Source organism: Eumetopias jubatus, unplaced genomic scaffold (genome assembly GCF_037043125.1).
Source record: "Eumetopias jubatus isolate StellerSeaLion01/CBP00866 unplaced genomic scaffold, mEumJub1_p1.0 scaffold_15, whole genome shotgun sequence".
Lineage (NCBI taxonomy): Eukaryota > Metazoa > Chordata > Mammalia > Carnivora > Otariidae > Eumetopias > Eumetopias jubatus.
This window is the reverse complement of record NW_028274821.1, coordinates 1,985,488-1,994,635: the sequence shown is the minus strand read 5'-3', so window position 1 is coordinate 1,994,635 and position 9,148 is coordinate 1,985,488.

The following is a 9,148-nucleotide window of genomic DNA, read 5'->3' as shown; positions in this document are numbered from 1 at the left end:
ATTCTACTTGGATCTTCAGTGTAGTCTTTTTTCTTTTTCAACTTTCTCAGTGGTTCCTTATACAGCTTTCTTGGGTCACACAGAGATAGCAAGGGACGCAGATGTGTTCTGTACTGAGCCTTTTCCATGAATTCCTCACCCATAGTGGCACTGGTCACCAGAAGGACAGTCGAGTTAAATAGCCAGTTGTCTTGTGAAGCTGTCCCAAAAACTTCCTCAGGGCTGCTTTTTCTTTATCAATTTCCCTGACCCGGGCATCTAAGGCCTTCCGGAGCCTTTGAATGTGGAGCCTAGTCCTCTCCCCCTCTCCGGCACTGTTCACGAGGGCCTTCCGCAGGCCTGTGGGGTCTCCTGCCATCAAGGCGCGCTTCTTCACTGTGTAGCCCATTCCACCCATGGTCAAACTTTGGCAGAAGAAAGTCAAAACAGGAGTGAGGCTTCCCGTAAATGTCTCAGCAAAATGATTCTCCTGCAGTTCGGAATATCAGAACCATGACACCATGGGAACAGAGCCCCGCAGAATCCTGGGGCTGAGGGGCATCAGAGATCCACCCACTTAGCCTGAACTCTTGCGTTTGCCCGTCAGAAGTTTCTAGGCTTGCATATACTCTTAGCTCAGAAACAGAGATGAGTGTTTCAACAGACCAGAGTGGCAAACAGGATGCCTGCCACTGTTTTGTGGTTACGTTTGTTGAATGCTTAAGTGCCTTTAGACACTCATACGCAGGACAAGAATATTTACAGACAGAGAAAAATAGAGAGTAGAGTACATAATTCAGATTAGTTTTAGAAGCTTTTCTTCATTACTTATGTATTCACTTGAAGTTGCTAAATGTTTGAGATTATGCCATTTGTCTAGGTATTGGATTGGACTTAAAGGTAAGAACTTTCTCATGAAGTATCTACTTTTCATACAAGAAAGTAAAGGAAACAGGCAAATATACATATATCTATCACATGTGCAAAAAAACCCCACAGGAAATATAAACTAAAAACTAATGAGATTATAGAGATGGGAATGGACAAGGGTGAGGATGGGGAAAGGGAAATAGGGTTGAAGGAACAGAAAGAGGAACACTGGGTATGCCTTTTAATTGTCCTTGCATTTATAGATATGTTTGGTTTCCACGTCCTCAGAAATCGTTAAAATCAAAAAGGATTGGGGTTGTGTATCCCACACCATATGTATACTCTAGGATTAAGAAAGAAGTAAATATATTATGGATAACGACAGCCAGGTTCTCTCTGCTGGAGAAAGAAACTACAGAAAAAATAAAGGAGGAAGGCTCTAATGTACTCTGTGGTGCTGGACTGGAATTAGCGGTATCAGTACGACATGGTTCTGTGAATCAGTGTTGATCTGTGGTTCTGTGAATCAGTATGAATTCTTGTGAAGAGTGGACCATTAGAAACTCTGGTCTCCAAAGATGACTCTGAACTCTCCCCCAACATGGTCTGAGGCCCATTTATTCCTGAATTCCCTCTGGGAAGGGAAGATAACAGATTTTATGGTTCTGTTTTTACATTTTAGCTATGACTTTCTATAAGATTTGATAACATTACTTTATTCCTTTTAACCTCATTAGTAGCAGACACATGTATGTTTGTTCCAGTCCTCTTTAATCAGGAGCAGAAAACCTGAGCAATGTGGAATGTTTCTGATTAACAGGAAAGCACATTTTTTTTCTTCTAATAAGAGAATTTTACTAACTTTTAACTTTGAACTGTGGCCTTTAGAAACCATCAAGATTTAGCAAAATTTATTTGTATTATCAACTAACTACTAATGAGTACAAATACCAATAGCCCAATCAGACCGCACTCCAAGGGAGTCTGACGACTCTGTACATTTGGGAGTAAGGAGCAAAGGGATCTTTACAAACATGACATATCAGAACACATGATCAGATTGGCAAGAAGTGTGGAAGTGAACTTTTGGTAAAGAAGATTTGGACAAGACAAGATATTACCTTCAAATAACTCAAGGACTATCAGTGGGTAAAGACTGTGTGTACCCTGACAGAAGGACTAGTGTTAGCTGGTAGAGATGACAGATCATAGCTCAGGGTAATGAGCATCTCTCCCAGTATCTGGAGGCGCTCACTAATAACACTTTGTCACTAGAGATGTTGAGGAACAATCATCATAGGGGTGTCGTATACAGTAACCATTTACATTGTATTTTGGAATATATCTAAGATCTCTGCTATAGCTGAAATAGGGATGATAATGATCGGCACTCCATCATTTACAACAACACAGTGGCAGGAAAGGATTACTACTGCTGTCTTACATGTGAGGAAACTGAAGCTCAGCAAAGTTGAACTCTGTCCCAAATGGACATCTAACCCTATGTGACTCCTTGTTGCCATTATCCTACCTGCAGAGCCAGGAGCACACACGACCATGTGAACTCATGAAAGGTACACACATGCAAGCAGCACATGGAGAAACTTGACCCTCATGCACAAATGGGGATTTACCCAAGGATACATTCATGAACTAGGACGCGTACAAACACGTGGGTGCACAAACACATACTCTAGAGCAGGGATGTCCTGTAGAAGTTTCTGTGATAATGCAAATGTTCTAGATCTGTGCTGTCAAATACAGCAGCCACTACCATATATGGATTGAGCACTCTGAAATGTGGCTGGTGTGACCAAGGAGCTGAATTTTAAATTTTGTTTAGTTTTATTTAAATTTAAAATCAGGGGCGCCTGGGTGGCTCAGCTGGTTAAGCATATGCCTTCAGCTCCTGTTAGGATCCCAGTGTCCTGGGACTGAGTCCCACATTGGGCTTCCCGATCAGTGGGGAGTCTGCTTCTCCCTCTCCCTCTGCTGCTCCTCCCAACTTGTGCGCACTCTCTCTCTCTCAAGTAAGTAAAAATCTAAAAAAAATTTTAAATTCAAATAGCTACATGTGGCCTGTGGTCCAGATTTACAGGTGGTGACATATGTGCCTGTCCTTAGGACCATACCATGCTAAAGACAGGCCCAGACAGAAGCCCTTGTGCCTTCAGGCAACAGTTACAACCAACCAGACATACTGCACTCTTCCACTCCTCAATCCCTCGGGTGTGCACACAGGGGCAGACGTGTGCACTCACAGTACAAACATGGGCAGAGACAGCACCATCACCCCTTCACTGGAAGCCAGACCACTCCCCTTGAGGGTGGAGGAGGCATGGCCACCCTAAGACATGCATTCCTGCAGGACTGTCTTGGACTAGAAGGGAGATGTGAAAGCGCTTGCAGGGCAAATGTCTGCTTTAGTTGTTCTGTGCAAGCTAAGGGGAGATGTCCTTTCCAACAACTGCACTGACCATCCGTCACTTGCACTGAGCTGGCATTTTCTGTAGTCCTCACAGGCTCCTCAAACCCAGTACCTCCCTTGTGATGTGTGCCCATTAAGCAGCACCTAAAATCCACAGGCTTTACGGCTGCCAACAGTGAAGGAGTGCTGTACCCCAGCATGTCCCAGTACCTCTCTGGCCTGTGCACAGTCCTGCGTGTCTGCTGACCACTAAACTTTTCTGTATTTGTTTGTGCTGCCCTTGCCCCCTACTCATCCCACATTCCACAGTCCTCAGTCTGACCACCAAGCCCTATGTCACTCAAAGCTGCTATGATAGAGGTCCAAGTCCAGATGTAGAGAATGGGGGTGGGGGGAGATCATACAAAGCTCCAGGAGTCACCAAGAGGTCTGGTAAGAATGGACATCAGAAGCATGTATATGATCCTAGCCTGTCCTTGACCAGGGCTAAATGGACCTCATAGGATTCTTGCTGGAGTCAGGCCAGGGTGATCAGACACCCCCCCGGGGGATGGTGGAGGATGATAAGGAACCTGACCAGATACCAAGGGTGGGGACTCTGGCTGAAATGACTTAGGACTCTTAATAAAACTGGACAATGCAGAGAACTCAGAAGAATGCCAGTTGGAAAGTTCAGGGAACCCTGAGTAGAATCTTCCCAGGACAGAATCTTTGTCAAGGGGAAGGGTCACTTCATTCTCATCCCCCAAGATACCCAAGGAGGTTTCTCAACAGACTTAAGATCACAGATCTCCTGGTCGATGTGTTTGGGCACTACTAAAGCCAGTGCCCATTAGCATACTAAGACTTTCCTCCTCAAAACCATCGTTGGAAAATCAGGATGCTGCCACCACTGCCCTCCTGGATGCTGACCCCAGCCCATCTGAGGCTGACTGGGATGCCCAAGAAAGGGTGGTCAACACTCACAGCAAGGGCCACTCAGGGCCACCAGGAGCTAATAGGTGAATACCCAAAGAAAGAAGAGGGGCAGTTGGGGACAGAGAAGAAGTAAAAATGAAAAAAAGAGAAAAATCCTACACACCTAGAGTTACAGGCCATTATAAAAGATTTTGTTTATAAAAAGAACAATGAATGTTGGAAAAACCTACCATAGGCCTATGCTCAGCTGGGTCACTCTGGGATTTGGACTTGAAGAGATGAATGCCATGGCAGGACATCACTGCATTGTAAATCTCAGGAGTGACTGAGATAATTAAGGCACCCAAGGCATAGCTCTGCCAGAAGTCCTAAGATCTCTCATATTTGAGAGAGTCTCTGGTTTATCAGTTATAAAAGAGGATTTTCACCTTAAGATGGCCTTCTGTTTGTGTTGAGGATATTCATAGAATGTTTACAATTCTCTGTTCTCCAAAATTACTCAGTTGACAGATAAGTAGAAAAACTAAAACTGATTATTTTCTTTGTCCAAAATTGTTTTCAATTTTTAAATCTGTATAATTTTCCAGGAATATCTATAATTATCTATAGAATATAAAACAAGAAAATTAATTTTTTATTGCCTTAGAATTTATATTATCAGGTGTCTAAGACCCAAACAAAAATATAGGTCAAATATACAAAATGGTAAAATGTTAAGTGATAATTAGGGAACTGCAGTTAGAAATGCACATTCCACTTCACAAAGTCTAGTTAATCTAATGAACCTTTGAGTTTCATGGATGACTGGCCTATCACTTTTATGATAATTGGGTCTGTTGTATTATTTTATAACATTTCCCTCTTGCCACTTTAATGTTTACAAACAACGAATGATGACACTTCCCAGGTAGGATCCTCACGTCTTCCCTGGAGATGAGTGACAGACGTGTTTGTTATCTCCATGCCACCCGCCAGCAACTGAGTGGTAGTGAGAGCTGGAGTGTGCCTCCACACTGTTTTCCGCAGTGGCTACACTAATTTACAATCCTACTGACAGTGCACAAGGGTTCCCTTTTCTCCACATCCTCGCCAACACTTGTTATTTCTCAGACAAAAATAAGAGCTTAAATAAAGTTACAAGAGACAACGAATGACATTTATATGTTAATAAAAAGTTCACTATAGCAAGATAAAACAATTATAAACATTTGTGCACCTAATGACAGACCATCAGAGTATATGAAGCAAAAACTGAGTTGAAAGGAGAAACAGTTCTATAAAAATAGTTGGAGACTTAGGGGCACCTGGGTGGCTCAGTTGGTTAAGCGTCTGACTCTTGATCTCAGTTCAGGTCTTGATCTCAGGGTCATGAGTTCAAGACTTGCACATTATTAAAAAATAAATATAAATATTTGGGGGCAAGATGGTAGCAGAGTAGGGGACCTCATTTCATCTGGTCCCTTGAATTTAGCTGGATATCTATCAAACCATTCTGAACACACACGAATTCAATCTGAGATGTAAGAAAATTTATCTGGATCTTTACAAGCAGAAAAACAACTACTTTTTGCAAGGTAGGAGGTGTGGAATCTTGAACCTTCAGGGAAATATCAAAAGATAAACGGAAGGGGGAGGGAGCCTCCATAAGCCGGCCACCGGAAAGTGATAAAACACTGGAGGGAAAATCAGGACCCTTAGAAATCTGCTCCAGTGAGAGACAGCCCTTTCTGAAAAGAGCACAGGTGATGAGTAGGGCAGAATTCTAGGTGAATCATTGTGGTCCCAGGATCCCAAGAGACTCAGAAAGAACAGAGGAGCCTGAAGAGAGTGCCCAAGCGGCGGAGCGGGAAGACTGGTTATGGTCAGTGAGCCCAAAAGGGACTCCCAGCTCTGATTGCCATAAACCCCGAGCCAGACCAGTAGGGAGACTGCTCTCTGCCTGAGCACCTGAAAAGGACTATAAGATGTGGGCTGTTTAACACCCCAGGGGAGATACAAAACGGCTGTGCCCATAACTGGGCAACTCTGAGGGTGGCGGCGGCCCCAGGAAGGATACTAGGGCAGCACCCAACTGTGACCTGGGAACAGCGGAACTGGGTGTGTGCGCAAGCGGTCACAAAGACACAAAGCACAGAGACGCCTGAGGGTCCCCAGAACTCCCCCAGGGAGAGTTGCAGTGGGCGCAAACCTCGGGAAGCACATAGAGCCTGCACCCACAAATGAAAAACAGCTCTCAGGTCAGTGTGGCCCCCAAAAGGACACTGGGGCGGCACCCAGCCATGACCTGGGAGCCCCAGAAGAGGGTGCACATGTGAGCCCACGGCCACTCACAATTGCAAAGGCAAAAAGCACAGAGATGCTAGGAGGGGGTTCCCCGGAACTGCCCTGGGAGAGTTGCAGCAGGCGCAAACCGCGTTGAGTCTGTGGAGTTTGGTACACGTAGAAGTGGAGATGGTTTGACCTGGAGGATTTACTGAAGAACGGGGACTGCAACCTTGCAGCTCTGGGCCAGAGATTACCACATGGCCATATTTGCTCTGACCTTCTAAAGAGGCACGGAAAGCCACCAGGGAACAAAAGCCATAGAGATGACCAGCGCACATTAAGCCCACATTAAGCCCATCCTCCTGACAAGGGGAGGGGCAACTCCACCCAGGCAAAGATCCTGAGAAGCCGAGCAGCAAGCCCCTTCCCCACAAGGCAGACTAGAAGAGCAGGTGAATGACAAGCTTACTTCCCACAGGATTATAAAACTCCAGCACCAGGGAAAATAATATATTGAGCTCCAGGTGTTCCCTCATGACTCGTTTATATTCCAGGCTAAAATTTTACATTTCTTTTTTGTTTCTTTTTTTTTCCACCCTGTTCCCATTTCAAATAGATTATTTCCCAACTTATTTTTTTTAAAGGTTTTATTGTATTTATTTGAGAGGGACAGAGCAAGCACAAGAGGGGATACAGTCAGAGGGAGAAGCAGACTCCTTGCTGAGCAGGGAGCCTGATGCAGGACTCAATCCCAGGACTCTGGGATCACGACCTGAGCCGAAGGCAGTCGCTTAACCAACTGAGCCACCCAGGCGCCCCCAACTTAATGTTTTTAAGTCACTTTTTAACTTTCATTTTTTTCACATCTACGTTTTATAGATATATGCCCCATACTAGTCTGTTTTTCACTCTATTCAACTTTATCTTGATGTATGTGTGTGTATACACACACACACATAAAGTTCTGATTTCTTTGCAATTTGGGGATATAGTGTCTTCTGTGACCAAAAATCAATCAGAAATGGGCTGACTACCCTGCTCTGTCCACCCTGAGAGATTATAGTCTCCCCTCTCCCCCCCCCCCCCCGTTTATTGTTTTGGATCATCTTGGCTTTGTTAGCATATCTGTAGTAGCTTCCGACCACTTTGGATTTTTTCTAGGGTGCATTTTGCTTCAGTTATGGTTGGTATTTTGGACTCTGTTAGCTCAACCATCCTTCGGCAGAATGACTAGGAGGAGGAACTCACAACAGAGAAAAGGACCAGAGGCAATGTCCTCTGCCACAGAACTAATGGATGTGGATATAAGGAAGAAGTCAGAGATAGAATTCAGGATAGCAATGATAAAACTAACAGCCAGGCTTGAAAGAAGCATACATGACAATACAGAATCTCCAAGGGCAAAAATGAGATCTAATCAGGCTGAACTTAAAAATGCTATGAATGAGATGCAGTCTAACAGCTAGGGTAAATGAGGCAGAAGAGAGAATAAGTGATCTAGAAGACAGGCTGATGGAAAGGAAGGAAACTGAAGAAAAGAGAGAACAACAACTCAGAGCACATGAAGAGAAACTTAAGAAAATTTAATGATACATTGAAAGGAACCAATATCAGGATCAGCAGGCAGAGGGGGTGGAGAGAGAGAGAGAGAGGACTAGAAGGTATATGTGAGCAAATCATGGCTGAGAACTTCCCTAATCTGGGGAAGGAAACAAGCATTCACATTCAAGAGGCAGAGGGGACCCCTCCCAAAATCAATAAAAATAGATCACCACCCTGACATATAAGAGTGAAGCTTGCAAATCTTAGAGCCAAGGAAGCTATCCTGAGAGCAGCTAGGAGCAAGAAATTTCTTACATACAGAGAAAGGAACATCAAAATAACATCAGACCTGTCAACAGAAACCTGGCAGGCCAGAAAGGGCAGGCATGATATATTCAGGGTACTAAATGAGAAGAACATGCAGCCAAGAATACTTTATCCAGCAAGGCTATCATTCAGAATGGAGAGAGAGATGGTTTCTAGGACGGACAGAAACTGAAAGAATATGTGACCACCAAGCCAGCTCTGCAAGAAATATTAAGGGGGATCCTGTAAGCGAAGAGAGACCCCAAGGGTAACATAGACCAGAAAGTAACAGAGACAATCTACAGAAACAGGGACTTTACAAGCAATACAATGGCACTAAATTCATATTTTTCAATAGTTACTCTAAATGTAAATGAGCTGAATACGCCAATAAAAAGACACAGAGTATCAGACTAGATAAAAAAGCAGGACCCATCCCTATGCTGTCTACAAGAGACTCATTTTTTGTGTGTGTTTTTAAAGATTTTATTTATTTATTTGACACAGAGAGATATAGCGAGAGAGGGAACACAAGCAGGGTGAGTGGGAGAAGGAGAAGCAGGCTTCCTGCTGAGCAGGGAGCCCAACGTGGGGCTCGATCCCAGAACCCTGGGATCACGACCTGAGCCAAAGGCAGACGCTTAACAACTGAGCCATCCAGGAGCCCCCAAGAGACTCATTTTGAACCTAAAGACAACTCCATATTGAAAGTAAGGGCATGGAGAACTATTTACTATGCCAATGGACCTCAAAAGAAAGTTGGGGTAGCAATCCTCGTATTAAACAAATTAGATTTTTAAACTAAAGACTGTAGTAAGAAATGCAGAGGGACACTATATC